Source organism: Protopterus annectens, chromosome 11.part0 (assembly GCF_019279795.1).
Source record: "Protopterus annectens isolate FY-2018-M chromosome 11.part0, PAN1.0, whole genome shotgun sequence".
In the NCBI taxonomy this organism is placed as follows: Eukaryota; Metazoa; Chordata; order Ceratodontiformes; family Protopteridae; genus Protopterus; species Protopterus annectens.
This window is the reverse complement of record NC_056745.1, coordinates 259,301,667-259,324,714: the sequence shown is the minus strand read 5'-3', so window position 1 is coordinate 259,324,714 and position 23,048 is coordinate 259,301,667. Positions and strand designations below refer to the sequence as shown.

The window sequence follows — 23,048 nt, the reverse complement described above, 5'->3', positions numbered from 1 at the left end:
CAAACGAAAGACTGGTATGTAAAGAAACCCTGTCTTTATGAAAAACTAAATAAGGTGGTTTAATAGACAGGGCATATAGCTCAGAAACACATCTGGCTGATGTAAGAGCTACCAAAAACACAGTCTTCCAAGACAAGTACTTTAAGGAAGCTGAATGAGACGGTTCAAAAGGAGGGGATGTTAGTTTGGACAACACAAAATTTAAGTCCCAAGAAGCCACAGGTTCCTGTAAAGGTGGCCTCAGCAAGGTGGCTCCTCTCAAGAAGGTTTTACATAACTTATGCGACATAAGGTTAACATTTGGAGATCCCAAATAAAAATTTGAAATAGCCGCCAACTGTACTTTGATGGTGGCTGCGGCAGATCCCTGCTGAAATAGCTTTGAAAGGAATTCCAGAATTATGGGAATGGGAGCGGTGTAAGGATCTACTTTCATTTTCTGTGCCCAAATAGAAAACTTTTCCACTTACTGTCATACAGCCTTCTGGTTGATGGTTTGTATGAGGATAAAAGAATATGGGACACTGATGATGAAACATCAAGAAGTCTGACTAGAGATGGAACTGGATCAGCCAAGCTGTCAATTTGAGGGTGTGGAGAGAGAGGTGTAGCGAACCCGACATGTGGGTCAACAGATCTGGAACTGGGTCCAGGATCCAAGGATCATCAAGGAGAAGAGGCTCAAGAAAGGGAAACCAGACTTGATGAGGCCAGTAAGCAGCAATGAGGATCAACTTGCTTCCCAGTTGGTTGGCTTTCTGTATCGCTTTGGGGATAAGAGGGAATGAGGAAAGGCATAGAGAAGTCCCGTGGGCCAATCGTGTACCAGAGCGCCTCTAGGTGCTTCCCCGGGAGGGGGAATTAGGGAAAAATAACTGCTGCACTTGGCATTGACTGGACTGGCAAAAAGGTCGCAACCAGGTTGTCCCCATTTTAGGAAAATTTGTTCCACTATTTCCCATTTCAGAGACCACTCATGGGGCAGCAGGATTGCCCGGCTCAGTTTGGTCGGCTATCACGTTGGTTGTCTCCGGAATGTGTGTTGCCACCAGAAAGCGCTGGGAAGAAATCGCCCATTCCCAAACTCGCATGGCCTCTCGACAGAGTGGGGAAGATCTGGTACTGCCCTGTTTGTTGATATACCACACAACCGACATGTTGTCCAACTGTATAGCAATCGTCCCTGGAGGAAGAAGGTCCTGAAGTGCTTGCAACCCCAGAAGCACCGCGCTCATCTCCAGAACATTGATATGCAGATGAGCCTCGTGTTCTTGCCATGTGCCGTGGACCGTCCTGTCCAGATAATGCCCCCCACCCCCACCCGACCTGGGAGGCATCCGTGGTCACAGTAGCAACAGGTTGGGCAGGCACAAAGGTAGCTCCTGTGAACAAATTGTTTGGGGCTATCCACCAATGAAGGTCCTTTTTGCATGATTCTGTCAGCAAAATAGAGTGATTCAGCGGTAGATATTGGAACGACCACTGGGAGAACAGGAACCATTGAAGGATTCTCATATGCAACCTGGCTAGAGGTATTAACAGAATGGTTGAGGTCATCGTTCCAAGAAGTTGAAGAATCCACTTTGCTTTGACCTTCCGAAGTGGGAGAAGTCGCTGAACTTGTGAGATGAGGTTTTGTGCTCTTTCAGTGGGAAGACGAACTGTCATATCCACTGTGTCTACCTCTGCGCCTATAAAAATCACAGATTGTGAGGGCAGTAATGCAGATTTTTCCCAATTTATGGAGATCCCTAGTTGAGCACAAAGCTGGATGGTGATGTCCCTGTTTTGGAGAAGTAGATGCCTGGCGGTCAGGAGCCAGTCATCCAAATATGGAAACACCTGGAATCCCTGACGTCTCAGGTGAGCTGTCACTACTGACATGCATTTGGTGAACACCCTGGGGGCTGTGGTGAGACCAAAGGACAGAGCACGAAACTGATAATGGCTGGTTCCCAGCCAGAAGCGCAGATACCTCCTTGATGCCTTGTCCATTTTTATATGGTAGTAGGCATCTTGGAGATCTACAGAGCACATCCAATAGTCTTTCCCTAACAACGGGAGTATCGACTGCAGTGTTACCATCCAAAACGTATCCTTTTTCATGGATTAGTTTAATCTGCTGAGGTCCAATATTGGCCTCCAGTCTCCGGTTCATTTTGGGACTAAAAAGAACCTGGAGTAAGTTCCGGATCCTATCTGGTCTGCTGGCACGGGCTGGATGACTCATTTTGAGAGCAACTTGTTGATCTCCACAGTTGCCTGATCCCTGTGATTGGGTGGAACATCTGGGATCTTCCTGGGAACAAACGGTGGAAGGGAAAAGAGTATAATATAGCCTCTGGTAACAACTCTTTGTACCCACTTGTCTTGGGTTATATTTAGCCAGGCTTCTGGATACAAAGAGATGCGACCCCCAACTGGCCCCAGAGAAACGCAGTCGGGGCCCATATCAGGAGTGCTGCTAAGGCCACCCTCAAAAGGAACCACAGCCTTGCTGATATTGCAGACCGCCCCTGCCTCTAGGGTGACGTCTACCATTTCCTCCTCCTCTGCCTTTGAAGGAGGATTCACTCTGTCTGTAATGTCTGGAAAGGACCTCTGGGACTTTTTGAACCACATCTTACCTCCCCTTTGACCTTTGGGGCATGGTCGAGAGAGGACGGTAAAATGGACTCCCACGGCAGAGTCTTTCCTTCCTGTTCACACTGAGTGAGTGTATCTTTCACCTTGGAATCAAACAATGAGGAACCATGAAATGGGGCATTGGTGAAGGTGGACTTCAATGGCTCCGCAAAATTACACAAGCGCATCCAGGAGTGGCACCTAAGGGCAACTCCTGAACCCGCTGCTCTGCTCGCTCCATCAGCCGCATGAGTTATGGGCCGCATGGAGGAGTTAACTACGGAATTTAGGGTGGACAACTGAGCAGTGATCCTATCCGGGACTCCCTCAGGACAAGCACCTTGTATGGAATCTCCTAACTCCTGTAGGAGATCCCTCTACAACTACTTGAAATGGGTAAGATAGTTCAGGGATCAAAGTGTAAAGGCCGCTGAACTAAATATGCACTTCCCAAATCTGTCGAGACTCCTCGTTTGGTGGATGTACAGAGTAAGAAGTTTCCGCCAACTCCTTCTTTATGGCTGCCGCCACCACCATGGCATCTACGGGAACACCCTTAGACAAGAATTCTTTTCCAGGAGAGGCAGACAGGAACTTATTTGGTCTTATAGGTACTGGCTCCACGGCATCGGGAGTATCCCACACCATCCGACTAACCAGATCCATTAGCTCGTCGAAAGGTGGAAACACCCAAGAGGCAGAGGATTGAGACCCGAAAGCCTTCAGGTACACCGACTCCTCATCAGAAGGGTTAACAGTGGGCCAGTCGCACCTCTGTTTAAGGATCTCTAGAATGTCCACAAAGGAGACATCATCAGAGGACGACTTTGGGGACCCCTCCAACTCATCGAGGTCAGTGTCCGATGTCAGAGACTCATCTTGGGAGTCAATATGCTTCCTCTTGCATACTCTCTTTCACGGGGGCTTCTCAAAAGGACCTTCTGGGGATGCCCCGGAAGAGTGGGGGCCACCAGCCGGTGGCTCTTGAGGCTGTGGGTCTCTGCTGTCTCCGGAGAGAGTAGGGACTGAGACCGAAGTGGGAGCCCTGGGGGGAAAAGAGCTTGTACTACTGGCAGGGGATGTAGATTGTGACAGCACACTCATCACCTCAAAAGCAGATCTCTCTAGATCCGAAAACCGTCCCTGCTCCGAAGAGATAAAGGATGGTGCCGGAGCCAGAGCCATCGGCTCCGAGACAGATGCAGGGTCCGAGCTCGCCCTGGCAGATGCACCGAGAGGAAGGCTCAGAACCAATGAAGATCGATTCAAAACCTCCCCTTCAGCACCGACAGAAGAGCTTCAGACCCTGGACATGACAGATGGAGCCGAACTTGTCAGAGCCGAACTCTGCTCCAATGCAACAGCAAGGGGAGCCGGAATCGAGGGTTCCTCTGTTGGTAACAAGCACTCTGGCTCCGAAAAACCAACATGGCTCGGAGGAGGAATCACAGATGGAGACGAAACTGGTTCGAGTGGCTCCGGAGCCGATTGGGTCGGAGCCAACAAAAATTTAGGCAGGGCCGACGACTTGTGAAGTCTCAGTACTACCCTCTCCACATCTTCTTCCAAAAGACTCCTGAAAGACCTGGAAGATAAGGTTGGGGATCTCGACCTAGCAGGCACTGGAGATTTGACCATCAAAGAGACTGGTAGGGACTCTACAGACCGGCTCCGAGAAGCAGAGTCAACTATTTGCAAGGATTCAGCAGTCAGCACAGAAGTATCTGAGACCAACTCCAAAACCACAGTGCTCTCCTTCGGCTCCAAAGACTGAGAGGTCGAGGAGTTAGGTTTTATTAATTTGGCAGGCAGCTCTGAAGCAGCAGCCGGTGCCGGAGAAAGCCTTTTTGAACCTTTAGATTTTAAGTCAGCTCTTGACTTTGAAGACTTAGACGAAGAAGCCAAAGAACCAGACAAAGCTTCCTCAAAGGTTGGCTTCAAAAGACCCCTGAGTATCAGTTTGTTCTTTCTCTCCTGCAACACTCTAGGAGAGAAAGCATGACAGAACAAACAGGATTCTTGCAAATGGATGGCTCCCAAACAGTAGACACAGCTACTGTGGCCATCGGTCAAATACATTTTCTGGGAGCACTTCATACATTTTTTAAACCCAGAGGGTTTGTGCTCCTTGCTATCCTTAGACATTGCAACCCACAAGCAATCAGAGAGAAAGAGAAAGAAAATGACTGAGGACTAGTTCCGCTAACTAAAACGGGCCTAGCCCTGCAGACGAATTACACGAGGACTAGGTCCTCTAAGTTAAATGGGCCTAGCCTGGTGTAAGATAGAAAACTAGATTTTCCACTAAACACTAGACAGATTCAGTCACACAGGAGAATATTTTAAATAAAATACAGTGGAATCAACACGAGGACTAGGTCCTCTAAGTTAAACGGGCCTAGCCCTGTGAAGAACCGGGTCTTCTAATTGAAACTGACCAAGAAGGCACCACACACACACACAGACACAGACACACACAGACACATACAGACACACACACACACACACACACACACACACACACACACACACACACACACACACACACACACACACACACACACACACACACTCTCTGTCAAGGGTAGCAAATTAACAACTGTAAGAAATTAAGACTAGCAGGTCCTCGCTAAAGACTACCAGTCAACAATAATCCCTTGACAGGAAATAATCAATAGGAGCCCCTATTAATTAAAAACGGTGAACTCGCCAAACTAATTATCAAGACAAGAAAAACGCAAGTGTGTCTAACTACTGAAATACAGGGGACTACTATTCTAGTCACACAAGGCAATTTAGGTAAATCCTAACTGTAAATAACAGGAAAAAGGCGAAACCACCAAAACTAACAGTTTCGGTAAAGTGCAATTGCACCTAACTATTGGCACACAGGATACCACTAATAGGGTCACACAACAACCACAAGACAATAAAGATAAAGTCCTATAATGTATATATTCAATAACTATGCAAAAGATACTAGAATAATGAAAATTTGCAAAAACTTAGCCAGAGCCAAGAGAAGCACATCCAAACTCGTCGAAGTGGCAAACGAGATCTGGGGATTGCACTGATGCACCATGGGATACCTGCTTAGCCATGAGCCAACCAGAAGTCTTCAAGCTTGAAAATCGGCCGAGTCAGAGCAGAGGATCGGCTCCGAACCCATATGTAAAAATGAAGGTGAGATTGGACTACATAACATTTAATATTTTAGTGGCAGACTTTAAGCAACTCGAACACTCAATTAATTCTGATCAACTAGTACAATTTTATGCAATTTTTAAATGTACTGAACAGAAATATGATTTAATTAAACAATGTAAACAGAAGAAGCTTGTTAGGGATCACAAAGACTGAGTATAGAAAAGACTACCAACAGCCAGATATGGGCAAACAGGGAGTGGATATTAATACTGTCCCCTCTTTTCAGAATCCCATCCCTATGAATGATAAGTATCTTACGTTGAATCCATCTCCTGGAGATTTTTTTGAAGTAACTACCCCTGAGGAGATCAGAGCAGACAGTGGGAAGATGAATCAGGCAAGAGTCAGTATGTCAAGCTTACTGGACACCAAGCAATGTTTCCAGGACAGGATGAGTCAATTGAAGAAAATGGAGGAGCAGTATAATGCAGAAACTGATACACTGACAGGTAAACTGATTCCTCTCTAATGCACCCAAAACCATGGTCATATCTGCCATGACTTCATCTGAACATGTCACTTTTCTGATTTCATTTTCCTTAGTGAACCTTATTCTTCCTCTTAGGTGGGGTCTCCTTCCTCTTTTTTTGTAGGCTATGCATGTGGTAGTACAGCTTCTGTGGGTGTTTTTTCAACCAGAAGCTTCCTGAAACACTCTATCTGCCCATGATTCTCTCTGGACTGGTGAGTAAGCAACTGCTTGTGTCAATTATAAATGGCAACTGCCAGCTAACTATTGTCGTTCTGTTCCTACCTTGCAGTATGACTGAGTTTCTCTGTGCTAAGTTATTTTCCAAATGTTGTCAGAGGCTCTATGACATCATCTTTTTTTGCCATTGCAACTTCTCGGTTAGGCTCTTTGTCAACCAACTTAGCCTGGTCCAGCGTTCATCTCTCACTTCTTCCTGTGCTCTTCTTTCTTCTGATAACTTACTGGACCTATGTAGCCACCAGTTTTCCTTGTGCACTTTAATTCCATTCCTAGATCAACTGCAGATCTTTTCTATTCTCTTTCTATGTTTTAGACACTACTATTCTTTTTCTGCTCCACTTATATTTCTTCTTTTTCCTGAGGCTCTAGAGGAATGAGTGTTTCCTTGAACTCCTGTGTTTTTGCTCCAGTCAACTTGCAGATCTTCCACCCATGATATATTTAGAGCCTTCCCTGACCACTGTTTGCAGACAAATCTGGCCACCACTGGTTTAGGCTGGGGACAACCATTTCACTTTAAATGATGTTGCAATATTGATTTTACCATAACGCCATTCCCTTACTAAAAGGAAGTTTATCTAAGCTAAATGTTGGCTGCTCTTGTATGGGACGTGTCACTATTTGCCACTATTAAGCCATTTGCAGCACACAGATCCATAATGACTTCACCTTCATTATTTCCACTGTCTCCACATGTGGACTTCAACCATCATATCCAGTTCTGCTTGTCTGGATGTGACTATTCAAGCCATCCATTTTAAAGACCAACTGCTTTATTAAGGAGGTCCTGCAACCATTGTCTGAATGCTCTCTTCTCCACACTGGCCCAGCTGTGGGGCACATGCTGAGATCAGGGGTGGGGGGTGGATGGGGGGCTTGCCCCCTACTTAAAACGGTCAGGTAGGTTTTTTTCTGTTTATTTATTTTTTTTAGCTTTTCAAACTTTTAAAAGTTCAATCATATGGCTTCGACCATATGACGTTCAAACTTTTAAAGGTTCGATAATGTAATATACATCCGAGATCAGGCAGACTCCTCCGTCTTTACACTAAAGTCTGACTGCCACAGGGTCTGATGACATTCCTTACATTCTTCAAAAGGACTCTCTCTCTGTCTCTCTCTCAGATTGGTTCCCACACCATTTCTAGTTTGTTCTCACCCTGATTACCAAACTCTGGATCCCAGACAATGAGACCTTTCCACCTCATCTCATGGATACACAGAATACCTGATCTCCGCCTTACTGTACCATCAACTTATAATTAAGTTATGGTTGCTTGCTCTTATGCCTAGCTTTCACTCAACAAAGCTATCCCAGGTAACCTACTATTAATAATGGCACACCAGCCAGCAACTTACTGATCAATGGCTGCTAAGCCTTATGGTGGGCAGCATTTTTTTTGTGATATTAGTACATTACTAAACGGACAGCTCTGACACGGTGCAAAGCATGCAGTCCATGCTCACCTATGTAGAGGATACTGTGCATTACAGTTCTGCTTAAAGTAGTTGGTCTCACATAACTCTTCCCCTGACAGACATCATCTAACTTTTTTTTTTTCTGGGGGGTCAGGGGTGCACGTTCAACTGAGAGGGCTGGTTTTGAACACACTACCATCTCTCCTTGAGGCATCAACTTTTTACACACTTGCCCACTACAGTGAGCAAACAGCTTGTTTTCTGCAAGTTGGGAGGAACATTTCACAGAAATGTTAAGAGCAAGCAAACTCCATAAAGATGGAGAGCAGAGGTCAGGATAGAACCCTGCAGTGAAGAACTATGAAGCAAAGATCATAAACATAACACAACCATGTCCTCACTTCCATTTAATACTGTTCTGACCTGCAAAATATATAACAAATAACACGCCTTGCACTTTTTGACAAGCTCAAAGAGATAATCTACTGGCCATTTCTTAACAAGGGACCAAATTATAAAGGTCAATATAGAACTGATCAAACCCTGTCTCCATTCCAATTTCACACCTCTTTTCACATCCAAAATATGTGCTAAAAGGTGCATAGGTGATGTACAGGCTTCAGCTCCATATAATCCTAAAATGGGTAAAGCACCTATCAAAAGTTACTGAACCAGCACTATTGTTGTAGGCATCAGGCACCTTGCCAACTTCCCAACCTACATCACGTTTTAATTACAGGCCACTGAAACTTAAGAGAACTATACACTTCATCACCAGGAGAAACAACAAAGTCATTATGAACATGAGAAAGATCTGGTCAATGATCTGGACTGACTTTAATGGTTGTACACTGAATAAAAACTGTGAATTTCTATAGCTTAGCTGTCAGTTTCAGTCAGTCAAGCAATTATTTTTGTCAATCTGTTATGCTGGCTCTTAATTTAATACCTTTTGATTGACCCTGTGGTGTCTCACTTGCTCTATTTCTTAGTGTCTCTATACGACAGTTCTCTATACGACAGTCTACTTTTACACAAAGCATCATTTATTTGTGAAGTGAACTAAAGAATATATAACTGCCATTCTTAGCAACTAGAAAAGAGTAACTGTAAACAGAACAAGGGCACTGAATCCTCCACCTCAGTTCTGCCTGAACTCCCAGGCTACAAAATCAAAAAAGAAGAACTGGTAAACAGTTTTTACAGAGAAAAAAAAAAGTTAAGAACTCTAACTTAAGGTACAATATCCTCACTAAACTTGTAGACAGTAAGAAAAACTGCTAAAAATTGCTAAAGAATGTTGAGGATTACAGCAGGTACCATACAAATCTTCATTTTGTGTGTGTGTGTTTATATAAATATATATATATATATATATATATATATATATATATATATACACACATATATTAAAAATAAAAAATAAAAAAACAGTGCAACTTTAGAAATAAATATTTGATTACTAAAGAGCTTCCAACAAGTAAGGCAACAAGGCTCCAAGACATCACACAAAAATGTCTGTGTGTGCCTCTTACAAGGGAGTTGTCTTGAGCAATCATAAGTCCTCAAGAAGATACGATTAACAGCCACCACTAATAATCATTAATCAGTAGCTATGGTTATTTAAATTATTAAACATAGCTACAACAGTTAAACTTAGTAACATCAGTAATAGACAAAAAAAAATCCTCTGGCAGTTGATGCACAGGATTAAGACTATGGGCTGTTAGTGAGACGTTTCCTGTGGCTCAATCAATGTTTGAATCCCTCGGCCTTCATTTGCCTAACTGTGTGACTCTAAGCACGTCATTTAACCAGACTGTGCTCCAAGCAGAGTCTGAAAAAGGTCAAAGTTGTTCAGTGTTCTACCTCAGTTAGCAAACACAAACACACAACTAAACAAAAATAGCAAATGTGTTGCATTCAATGGAGACAGGGCCACCTACATTACACCACTTGTATAGTAAATTACTTACAAGCTTCTTTCATACCACAGGAAACAGAAAGACACTAGCAGTGTGAAACACAAAACATCTAATATAAATATTAAAAAAGAAAAGAAAGAAACTCAGAAATTGGCATTTAATAACTAGCTTTGTACTGTTATAGAAACATTGACATCAAACTGTAAAAGGAATAAATATTTAAAATGTGTGACAGGTCTGGGCTGAAAATTTTAGACATGGTGAAAAAACTGGCATATTTTACCAATAAAAAGACAAAGAGCAACCAGAAAAAAAGAGAGTATTTTCTCAGAATTTAGCTTAAAAGAAGCTAGACATTGGGCATTACATGATTAGCAGAGCAAAAGCATCAAGTACTCTTTATCTTCAGAAGTGGCTACTGAAATACATTCACTGTGTTGCTCCATTATGAGCTCTACTTTTCTGTATTATCCAGAAGTCACAGAAAATTGCCAGTGACATACAGAATTCTAGCATATTTCACAAGTTCCCTTTTATGTCCCCTAGCTGTCATTGCCACTGCCTACATTCATCTGCAAAACAGCAGTAGTGTGACATGCATTCTGGCAAACCAGAAGTAAAGAAAAGCAAAAAATATTAAACAAAATGCCCATTAATCCCACAGACAGAAGAAATGTGCACTGAGTACAGGGGTTTAAAGCCTTTGTAAAATCCTTTGTTTTTTTAATGTTTATTAAACTTTCCCTACACTGCTCTATGCAGCATGTCTTTAGGCTTTTCCCAGTTAAGGGTCGCCACAGCAGAACTCCAGTCCGCTAATGATTGGCAACGGATTTTTACGGTGCCGAGGTGCCAGCTAGACGCCCAACCTTCAAAGAAGGCACACCCATTCACACACGCACCTACCTGCATGTCTTTAAATGTCACTCGACTGTGGGGAGGACATGCAGACTCAACAGAGAAGGCACTCTAGCCGAGAATCGAACCAGAGAACCTCTTGCTGTGAGGTGACAATGCTAACCGCTGCACCACCGCGGCCATACTGTTCCATTTCCAAGCATTCTTTAAAAACTTGTACTGGGACTTACTTTTACTAGATTTGCAGCTTGCTTTTTTAATATGGATCCATGCCAGTATCTCAACTGTTAATTCACCAAATGCAGTCTACAATAAAAGCCAAGTAACTGAAACTGCATTTTAAGCATTTATTTTTTATTTTTTTAGGATGCTAGGCTTTCTAGAAGGAATGGAATAAAAAAACTAGGTGCTAGAATTTACACTTAAATTACAAGGGCTAAAAACCTACAAAGTAAGCAAGCCATATGACTGGCAATTTGTTAAGTTGTCAATACCTGATAAGAAAAATACTCCTATACCTGACAATGAAATGCTGGAGGTACCTACAAGGGAAATGGGGGATGATCAGTGACCATATTTTCTAAACCTACTCAGTACTTTAGCTCCTATCTTACTAAAGACATCATTTACTCTGGAACTTCCCTCCTTCTTTGACCATGACAGCAGATGGAGCCAAGCAATAACTCAAACTACTTAGTCTTTTTGTTTGGTACCATAAAATCAATGGCCAAATCTATCCTCAGGGATGTCAAATACAAAATATAAATCTGCCCTCAGGAACTTCAAATAAAAATATCCACCTCCTTCTCAGCCTCTAAAATAAGAAAGGTTTTCATCCAAGCTTTTATTGAGTTCCATCCTAACAGTAAATGACATCTATGGCTTCTACTATGGGGAAAAAAGTATCTTTATGACCATACTTGGATGGAGACAGATGGTAGCTTGGTCTGACGAATGTGCACTCCATGCTAGGCTCCTCTCTGCATTCTGGTACACTTGCCCAACAGAAAGCTGTGGCTACTAATGAGGGGCAACCCTAAGTCTTTAGTTTACATGTTATACAGTACTATACTATTGTACTCAGAAATAGTCTTGCCCTCATACGTCTGCATTACTTTTTCAACTGGACATCTTGTAGAGCTTGTATCTTTACAATGAATTTGTCTGACTTAAAAAGCTTAATAAAATATACTGCCCTTAAAAAGAAATAAATTGGGGTCAAAAAGATGAATAAATTTCCAACCGGCAAAACCTTACTAAGAAAATCTGCAAGTGATTCCTGTCACTTGAGAAAAAGAATGTACTAATTAGTACACTGACATTAACATAGAGTTCCATACCTAAAGGTGATCTAGGAGAAATCATGTCATCCAGTTTTGCTGTGTTTTCAGAAAAAAATGTTCTGAAACAATGGCAAAAGAGGTAAGGTAAAAACCTTTAGCTCTCATATGGATTTTAAGGAGGCAAAACCAGGAATATTTTGACTTTCTCTGGCACATTACACATTTTTGCAGGCTGATACAATGTTCACAATGAAGATTACCTCAGTTACTGAAGAAATGCTATAACAGACAGATGATGTGACACCAGTTACTCAACCAAAAAGATGTTTTACAATAGAGACAGTCTTTGTTTCAGTCTATATGAGCCCTGTGTCTACTGCAATCATCATATTTCTCTCTTATTTGCACTACATCAGAAGGTATATAGTCTGAGAGCTGCCTCTACTGTAAATCTGTTGATCCCATTAAAGATTATCATATCATCTTTGTGTTACAGCATGCTTTTGCAGTGAAGCAGCATATCTGTGTTCACTGCACTGATTTATCCGGTAAATGAGGAAAGTCAAACTAAACTGACATCTTTGCTATGTTTACTACGAATAAAAGGATTGTTTAAAGATGTAGGGGAAAAGGGCTAAAGAACAAGTCCCCCTTGATGTTTCAGACACCAGGATACAGTGGAGTTATCAGGAGAAATATGTAACAATACTTGTTACAAGCACTGTTTTAAAGTGCAAAATATCTAGTCAATAGAATTGGCATTTGGCTCACTTAGTATGCTGCATTTTGTGGATTTTGTGGAGGTGCTCTGCTACTTGAGGGCTATAATCTCTAGAGAAACCAGAGATAGCTGACACAGGAAGAAAAGAACACCTCAGGAAAAAATAACCTTTTAAGTCTACAACAGAAGTGAAGGCAGCAGGCTTATTTCAGCTGTGTTCTGAACACGGACAAAGAGATGGACTGGAGGATAAACTAATAATACATAATTAAGTGGGTAAGAGGCACTGCAGCAATTGCTACAGTCATATCTTCAAAAAGGATACCTATCATTTCATCGAAGCTCCAATTCTCCGAACGTATATTCATCGAAGTTAAAGCATCGAATACAATTTCAGTGAAGTATTACATCACTGAAATTTTTTCTGGGGAAGGGAGTTAGTTGGCCATTGTAACATATTTGCCCTTTTCCACAATGTAGTGCAATCTCGGAGTTGGAATATATAATTAAGGGGGGGTGCAGCCCCCACTTTGGTGAGTTTAAAATAATTGAATTTGTGTTAATGATCACTCTGGTGGCCAAGTAGCTTTTTCCCTGAGAAATATTTCTGATGATGTAATTCTTCATTGAAATGGTATTTGATGCTTTAAGTTTGACAAATTGGGGCTTCGATGAAATTATATAGACCCCTTCAAAAAGGGTGTGGGAGTTACAAGCATCTCTCAACATGTCTTAGCAATTCCTCTTCCTGGAATACAACTGTGTGACACTGAACTGTGAGTAATAGATCCAGATGGAATACAATTCTATTTTCAATAACAATAAGCCAGTCATTAACTTTCCTCAGAAATAATTTTGATACGTCTAGGGTTCAAAGCTTCAGGTTCACAGATTCATTGGCAGTTACTAGGCATGCACTCCAGGAGACCACAAGCCCGATTTCCTAGATGCAAAAGAATATTGTCTGGTTAAGTTACTTCCTCAGAGTTATAAAGTATGCAGATGGAGAGATCAGAGCAATAACCCTCTGTTCTATCAGGCAAAACTCTACAAGAAGTAGAATGCCTCTGTATGTTATTTATTCATCTGTTGACAGTGAAAGTTAACTGGTCTCCTTTTAAGTCATCAGCTTCAGAATGGCAAGGATAAATACAATATATATGGACAATTTAGTGTCGCCAAATCAAACGGTGAGTTTCAGGCCAAAATTTTAATATCCCGAAAAAAAAAAAAAAAAAGGAGACCAAAGGAAAATATGCAGACTTTACACACATAGTGTCGTTATAACCAGAACTAAACAGCAGATCCTGGAGCTATGAGACAGACAACTTAACCACTGAGTCATGACGCTGATCTGGGAGGTAGAAAAACAAGAAGTTATGTATTCACCATAACGTTCGATGTATGTAGTCCATCTCGCCTTACCCCTGGGTTCGGAGCCGAACCTTGGCTCCGACTCAGCCATACTCTAGCTCGAAGTCTTCAATTGGCTTGTGGTTAAGAGGTATCCCATCATGCAACAGGCCCATTCCCCAGATCTTGTTTGCTGCAAGCGCACCCACACACATATTGAGAAAAAGAACAACCTCAACCGAAAGGATCACTGACACCTAGAGACTGTACCTCCAGGCAGACCTCCCAACCGTCCCAAATTACTTGTTTCTTTTCTGAGTTTTGGGGTCCAAATGAAGGAGTGCCATGATTCCCGAGTGGCACCCCTTCATTTCCGATTTCTTTGCTTTTGTTTTTTTTTTATTTTTTTAAATTTTCGTGCTGTCGGTGCTGACATCATCACGTGCGTGATGACGTCGGCTCCGTCAGCACTACCAGCCAGTCGGAATTGAGCTCAAGGAGCTCACGTCATAATTTCCGGCTGGCTGCGAGCAGGCAGGAAGTGCCTTGCCGAGAATTTGAAAGAAGAGCACTACCAGCCATTCGGTTATAAGGGAAGAATGCTGGATTTAAATCTGCTGCCATTTTGGACAGAAACGTGAAGGAAGAATGCTGTCTTCAAATCTGCTGCCGACTTTTGCTCTAGGTATGGGTGTGTGTGCCACCGTAGGGAGATACAGTAACTCAGATTCAGACAGTGTAACTTAAAAGTTTAACAATCAGCAGCGCAGCAGCAGAGTTAATTAGAAATTTAGAGTTAATAGTCGGCAGCAGCAGAGTTTCCACATGCTCCCAGGTAAGGGACTATTAAGAACAGAGTTTGCCGGTTGTGCTGTAAAATGGAAAGCAGGATCATTCATTTAAAGTCCATTGTGCTGTGTTTAATTCTAATTCAATGAGGTCATTCATTTAAGTCCATTGTGCTGTGAATTCAGATTCATTCAATGTCTGTTGTGCCACTGCCGGGTTCAGTGTGTGTGCAGGTTCATTCAAAGTCCATTGCGCTGTGTTTAATGCTAATTCAGTGAGACCCGTTTTCAAAGTCCATTGTGCTGTTTTAATTTAATTCAATGCTGCTGACATTCTAAGTAAAAGTTTGTATTTAACTCAATGAGGTCCATTTTCAAAGTCCGTTGTGCTGTAAAAGAAAGTCCGTTGTGCTGTGTTTAATTCAATGAGGTCCATTTTCAAAGTCTGTTGTGCTGATTCAAATCAATGCTGCTGCTTCTGTAACGGAAAGTCCATTGTGTTGTGTTTTAATTCAATGCTGCTGCTGACATTATTATTCTTCTGTTGTGCTGTGTTCAGTTCTAATTCAATGAGATTCATTCAAAGTCCGCTGTGCCAGGTTCAGTGTGTGCAGGACAGGTTAATTCAAAGTCCGTTGTGCCAGGTTCAGTGTGTGCAGGACAGGTTCATTCAAACCATTTTCAAAGTCGTGTGTGTGTGTGTGTGTGTGTGTGTGTGTGTGTGTGTGTGTGTGTAAGGTTACCTAGGCTCAAACCCTGTACCTTGCTTACAGGTGACAACAGCCTAAATTCTCTACCCACACCACCACTGTCCAAAGTTTCACAGAGTATCTGAAATGTTTGCCTCACACTTTGGTGTGTGTTTCTCTTAAAATTTGTATTTTTTTTGGCAGATCATTAATAACTGAATTTATTAAATAATTATAGCCATTTAAGTTTGTCTTCCTATGTTTCAGGAAACTCATGGTAACACCAAAACATTTTATTCTAGCAATTTTCTAAGATTATACAAGCAATGTTACTTTATTCTAGCAATTTTCTAAGACTATACAAGCGATGTTTAAAATCTGCCCCACTCCCTGGTTTTGGGCTTTTGTCTCCTCCCCCTAATAAATGTTGGCTTTTTCCAGATTTCTTATGCTGCAAAGCTCTTCAGGGGAAGATAAGTTTAGGGCTGTTTATGTTAACTCTGTTTGGATTCTTAGTAGCATAACCAGTAGTATACTTGCGTTTGATGAAGAAGGCTGTGGGTTCTACTCCCACAGTATGTAAATGGATTACGGGGCTGTATTTTGGTTTTCTGTTCTTCAGTTTGCATTTGAAAGTCGGTATCCCACAATTCCATTGGAGTGGGTGGGGGGTTACATAATGTATGCAAATTTTATGTTAATCAGCGTACAGATTTGTACCTATTTTTCATGGGCCTTTGTCCAGATTTTTGATATTTCCAGGTTGAGAGGTATGCCTCCAGGTCCTCAAGGATGGGGTAGGAGGGGGAGTTAGTAAGAATGTAAGGCGAGATGGACTACATACATCGAACGTTATGGTGAGTACATAACTTCTTGATGTTATGTAGTCCAATCTCACCTTCATTCTTACCCCTGGGACAGCGTCTCTAGCACCTTGACCTTGGGTGGCTCAGTGAAAAATACTCTTGAGCAATGTGGAACCAAAGGAAGATCTATCTCTAGAGACCAGATCTAATTTGTAGTGAGTAATAAAAGTATGAGACGAAGCCTATGTTGCTGCAGCACAAATATCATCCATAGACATCCTAGCCTGAAATGCAGTAGAGGTAGCCACAGATCGTGTAGAATGAGCCTTCACTTTAAAGGGTAATTCTTTGCTATTGGAACCATAAATAAATTAGATGCAATTGGAGATCCAGTGAAACAAGGTTACTTTAGAGACAGGAACCACAAGTCTAATGTCTGAAAACAAGACAAACGGTTGATATGACTTCCTGAAATCGTTTGTCCTATGTAAAAAGAAACGCAACTGTCTATGAACGTCTAGCTGATGAAACAAATCCTGCCTTGTTAGAAAATTCAGGAAAAAACACAGGCAACTCAATGGACTGGTTGATACTGACAACAGAACCAACCTTTGGAATAAAAGAAGGACTGGTTCTTAAGGAGATCCTGTCTTTGTGAAACACCAAATAAGATGGCTTAATCGATAATGCTTGGAGCTCAGAGACCCGCCTAACTGAAGTTATGGCTACCAACAATACTGTCTTCCATGACAAGAATTTTAGGTACCACGTAGCTGCGGGCTCAAAGGGAGCCAAAGTGAGCTTCTGTAAAACAAAATTGAGGTCCCATGGCATTAATGGATCAAAGACTGGAGGCCGGAGTAACATTGTCCCTTTGAGAAAGGCCTTACAAAGACTATGAGCCATAAGGTTGGGCTCATTAGCAACGTGAAAAGTAGAAACCGCTGCCAACTGCACTTTAATGGTTGCTGCAGCTGATCCCTGATGGAACAGTTGAAAAAATAAATTCTAATATTGCCAAAATAAAAGCTGTATAAGGATCAATATGTCTTTCATGGGCCCAAATGGAGAATCTCTTCCACTTACTGGAATAAATCTTCCTGGTAGAAGGCTTGTGGGACAAAGACAGAATGTGGACCACTTCTGGGGAAAAATCATGAAGCCTGACAAGGGACAGAACTGGAGCAGCCAATTTGTCAACTTGAGGGTCTGGATAGAGGGATGGAACTGTCCTGACATATGAGTCAGCAGATGTGGATCTGGGTTCAGAATCTAGGGATCGTCCATTAGATAGGGTTGAAGGAAGGGAAACCAAATCTGATGAGGCCAGTGTGGGGCAATCAGGATCATTTTGCTTCCCAAGGACTGGGCTTTCTGAATTACCTTTGATATCAGAGGACACGGTGGAAAGGCATAGAGAAGACCGAAGGGCCAATCGTGAACCAGAGCGTCCCTGGGTGTCTCCCCCTCCAGGGGGATAAGGCTGAAGTAGCTGCTGCATTTGGCATTCAGGGGGCTGGCAAACAGGTCACAGCAAGGCTGACCCCATCTACAGAATATCTTCTCTGCAACATATTTGTTCAGGGACCACTCGTGAGGCATTAGGATAGCTCTGCTCAGCCTGTCGGCAATCACGTTGGACTTCCCTGGTATATGCATTGCAACTAGAAAGCGTTGGGAAGACACCTCCCACTGACAAACTCGAAGTGCCTCTCTGCAAAGGGGGTATAATTTGGTTCCTCCCTGGGAGGCATCTGTGGTCACTGTGGCAACTGGAGAAGATGGTACAAAAGGCTTGCCCACGTTGAGATTGCTGGCCTGAAGCCACCAGCGTAGATCCTGCTTGCACGTGTCCGTAATCAGAATAAAATGGGAAGATACTGTAGTGACCATTGGGTGAAAAGCAGCCACTGAAGAACCCTCATGTGTATTCTGGCAAGGGGAACTAGCATGATCGTGGCAGCCATGGCCCCTAATAACCTGACGGCCACTTTTGCCTTGACCTTCCTCAATGGTAGAAAGGCGTAGACCTGCTGTTGTAGAGCCTGAATTCTCTCTTCTGGTAAAGAAGGCCCTCATGAGCACTGTATCTAGTTCGGCGCCAATAAAAGTGACACACTGCGAGGGCAACAAGGCAGATTTTTCCCAATTTAGAGTAATTCCTAACCTTTGGTACAGTGTAATGGTGGCGTCCCCGGTCTGTAACAGTAGATGCCTGGTGATGGCAGAAAGGAGCCAGTCGTCCAGGTACGGAAACACTTGGAATCCCTGATGTCTCAAGTGAGCCGTTACTACTGCCATGCATTTGGTGAACACCCTGGGGGCTGTGGTGAGACCAAAGTGCAGGGCACGAAACTGAAAATGACGGTCTCCCAGCCAGAAGTGTAGATGACATCTTGATGCCCTGTCCATCTTGACATGGTAGTAAGCATCTTTGAGGTCGATGGAGCACATCCACACATCTTTCCCTAACAGAGGGAGTATTGACTGTAAGGTGACCATGCGGAACTTGGACTTTTGTACAAGTAGGTTCAATCGGCTGAGATCCAAGATGGGTCTCAGGTCCCCTGTTTTTTTCTGCACCAAAAAGAATCAGAAGTAAGTCCCTAATCCTACTAGGTCTGCGGGGACAGGCTGGATGGCTCTCTTTGAAAGCAACTTTTCTATTTCTAAAGCTGCAGAATCCCTTTGACCGGGTGGAACATCTGGAATACTACTGGTTGGCAGGGGAGGAAAAGAGAAGGGAATATGATAACCTGTGCAAATTATCTTTAAAACCCACTCGTCCTGAGTGACGTTTTGCCAGGCTTCTGGGAATAGAGCACCAGTAGGGAGAACCACGAAAGGAATCACGGCCCCCCTGGTTACGCAGGCCTCCCCTGCCTCTAGGGCAGCGTCTACCCGAATTTCCACTTGTGTGTCCTGGAAAAACCTCTGCGACTTCCTGAACCACATTTTACCTCCCTTCTGGCCCTTGGGGTAAGGTCTAGAGAAGGCATGGAAAAATGGACTCCCATGGCAGACAGGGTTTTTACTTCCTGCTCGCACCTAGTGAGAGTGTCCTTCACCTTGGTTCCGAACAACGATGAACCGACAAATGGGGCGTTGGTGAACGTAGACTTGTAGGCCTCCATGAAGTTGCACAGGCGCATTCAGGAGTATCTCCTAAGAGCGACTCCGGAACCCGCTGCCCTGCTCGCTTCGTCAGCTGCGTATGAGATCAGCCTCATGGAGGAGTTGGTAAGGGAATTTAGGGTAGCCATCTGTGCACTGACCTTCTGTGCCACGGCATCAGAAACGTTACCCTATACAGAATCTCCTAGCTCTTTTAGGAGATCTCTCTGAAGCCTTGTAAAATGCGTCAAGTAGTTCAGTGACCGCAGAGTAAAGGCCGCTGAAGTAAACACACACTTCCCATACCTGTCCATGGCCCGGGACTCCTCGTTAGGCGGATGGACGGTAGACAACGTTTCAGCAAGCTCCTTCTTGGTGGCTGCTGCCACCACCATGGCATCTACTGAAACGCCTTTCATCTGATATTCCTTGTCTGTGGGAGCGGACAAAAACTTATTTGGTCTCCTAGGGACCGATTCCACAGTAATAGGAGTTTCCCACATCTTTAGACAGACGAGATCTAATAATTCATTGAAAGGGGGAGACACCAAAGAGGCGGAAGGTTGAGACCCAAAAGCCTTCAGGAACACCAACTCCTCATCAGAAGGGGATTTGGAGGGCCAGCCGCTTCTCTGCTTCAAGATCTCCAGGATATCTGTAAAAGAGATATCTTCAGAAGACGACTTGGGGGACCCTTCTGACTCCTCGAGGTCGGTGTCTGACGTGAGAGACTCATCCGGGGAGTTGACGTGTATCCTCTTACACAATCTCTTTCTGGCGGGCTCCTCAGGCAAAAACTCTGAGGAAACGTCAAAAAGTCGGGGATCACTCATGGAGTTATCCTGAGGCCTTGGGTCTCCGCTGTCCATGGATAGAGAGTGATCTGAAACTTACACCGGTGCCGGAGGGGGCAGAGTGTTGGTGCCGTAGTATGCAGCTGACGACCTGACCAGCACGCTCCTCATAACCTCGAAGGCTGATCCCCCCGGCTCCAAAGGTTGACTAACTATAGAGGTAATAGCCCTTGCTGCCGAGGAGTTGAGGTCCGAAACAGATGTCGAGTCCAAGCTCACTCGAGCCGAAGCACCGAGAGGAAAGCTTGGAACTGATGAAGATCGATCCAAGCCCTCCCCCTCGGGTTCGACTGGGGAACTGTGGACCCTCGACCCCGTGGACGGAACTGACGGGGTCGGAGTGGAAATCAGAACCAAGAGGCCAGGTGAAACTACTGGAACTGACCTAACGGCACCCGACAGAACCGACAACTCTGGCTGCAAGGGCTTAGAAAGGCTCAGAGGAGGAACGACAAAAGATGAAGGGGCCATGGTCTCTGGAGCCGACTGGGTCGGAGCTGAAATCAATTTGGCCAGCACCGATGACTGAAGCAGTTTCTTCACGACTCTATCAACGTCCTCATCAGAAAGGGACCTCAAGGACATAGTTGGAGATCTGGATCTCCCTACAGAGGGAGACTGATGTGAAGGAGAACCCGGTCGAACTGGAGACTGGCTCCGAAAGGTTGGGAGCCAATACAGACTTAGTCAATACACCACCTTCTGTCGGCACCAAAGCCAATGGAGCCAGAGAAGGAAAAGCTGTTCTAAAAACTTTCTCTGGTGGCTCCGAAGAAACAGACCAAGCTGGAGAGCACTTCTTAGTAGTCTTTTTGTCCTTTTTAGCTGGAGAGGATATGGTACTGGAAGACTTGGCCAATCTTCCACGAAGGAGTGTTTAAGCAGACCCTTCAGGATGAGCTTGTTCTTCCTCTCCTGTAGCACGCGGGGACTGAAGGAATGACAAAACAAGCAAGACTCTTGGAGGTGAACAGCCCCAAGCAGTACACACACACAGAGTGCCCATCAGTCAAAGACATTTTATTGTTGCATTCAATACACTTCTTAAAGCCCGAAGGCCTGTGTTCCTTAGAATCCTTAGACATGCTGTATAAGAAGTACACACACACACAGACAAGCTGCAAAACCACACGTACACACAAAAAACCTAACTGAACCCGTGTGGGAAACTAGAGCCTCTAACTAAAATGGCCTAGTAACCGACGGGAACAAAAAACTACAGGGAGGACTAGGTCCTCTAATTTAAACGGGCTTAGCCCGGGGAAAATAAAGGTAGGATAACACCACTATCAAACGACAAAGACTAAAAAGTTGCAAGTACAGAAGCACAACTCAAAGAGACCACACGGAAACAATGGGGAGGACTAGGTCCTCTAACTGAAACAGGCCGAGCCCATGGGAAGAAAGGGAATGGACGGGATACCAAAAAACAGCCAACGAAAAGTCCACACAGCCAGCCTAGAGAGACACACACACAGTAGCTATGAAAATAGCCTTTTTAGATCAACAATATCCAAAACTTTTTGAAAAAAAGTACACTTAGCCACGGCCAAAAGCAAGACCACATCTGAGCATAACGAGCAGCAAACGAGATCTGGGAATGGGCCTGTTGCATGATGGGATACCGCTTAGCCACAAGCCAATTGAAGATTTCAAGCTAGAGTAAGGCCGAGTTGGAGCCGAGGTTCGGCTCTGAACCCAGGGGTAAGAATGAAGGTGAGATTGGACTACATAACATCATATGGATATGATAATCAGGCTTCTTGAAGGTCAGTAGCATTTCACAGGCGTATACACTTTACCATCAGGAGATTTTTAATCTAAAATCATTTTAATTTGCTGTTTACAAAACGGGTAAAAAAAATAAATTCAACCAGCAGGAACAGGTTGCTGTAAACGTAAACCAAGGAAAACTGGTAGCAAAATGCTGACATGCACATGCCTCTACGTTCCATTAAACAAAGGAAAGGTTACATGAGTTAATTACTTGGAAATGTTAACAACAATCAATTTAAGTAAATAAAATGCCCTAAAATGTTTAAGAAGTCTAATGATGATGACAGCCTGTATAAATAATGTAAATTTTGTGAGAACTACAAACATTAATTACACTGGTTTCAATAAAACACAACCTTATCAAAAGGCAAGCATTCAGAATTATATTAACATCTAAGCAAATTTGCCCTGCATTGCTTAAATTACAACACAGTAATGAAAACAAAGGATAGTTTTTACTTACTTACTTATTATGGAGTGATACGGTTATCATTTTGTTTGTTTTCTATTTTATCTATCCATTGCTTTTCTGAACTTTTAAAAAAATCTCAAAGTTCTTTGATACAAATTATGTTACTTTTAAAAATTATCAAATTCTCAGTTAGCCAACATAACTCAAATATTAAAAGGACATATCACATACAAGAATGATTCAGGATGAAAAATGGGAACACATTTTAACCAATGCTCTTGGCAAAGATGCCTTACATCTTGGCTACACAGGGTTGTTTGTTTGATAACCAGGCATCTGGAATATTTTACCTAACTTTCCTATTTCTTTTTTTTTTTTTACTTTATTTCTAGGCGCTTACTATATTTTGTTAACACAACAAACGGAAAACAATCAGTGTCTATTACACGTTACTGACATGCAATACTGGCAAACATTAAGTCCGACTTTACCATAACATTTAAACT

General features: G+C 43.2%; 1 protein-coding gene across 25 annotated transcripts in view; it reads right to left on the bottom strand.

The window, feature by feature from the left end:
- Nucleotides 1-23,048, bottom strand: part of C2CD5 (C2 calcium dependent domain containing 5) — a 1,731,257-nt gene that overhangs the window by 704,003 nt on the left and 1,004,206 nt on the right. The gene's annotated exons all lie outside the window — the stretch shown is intronic.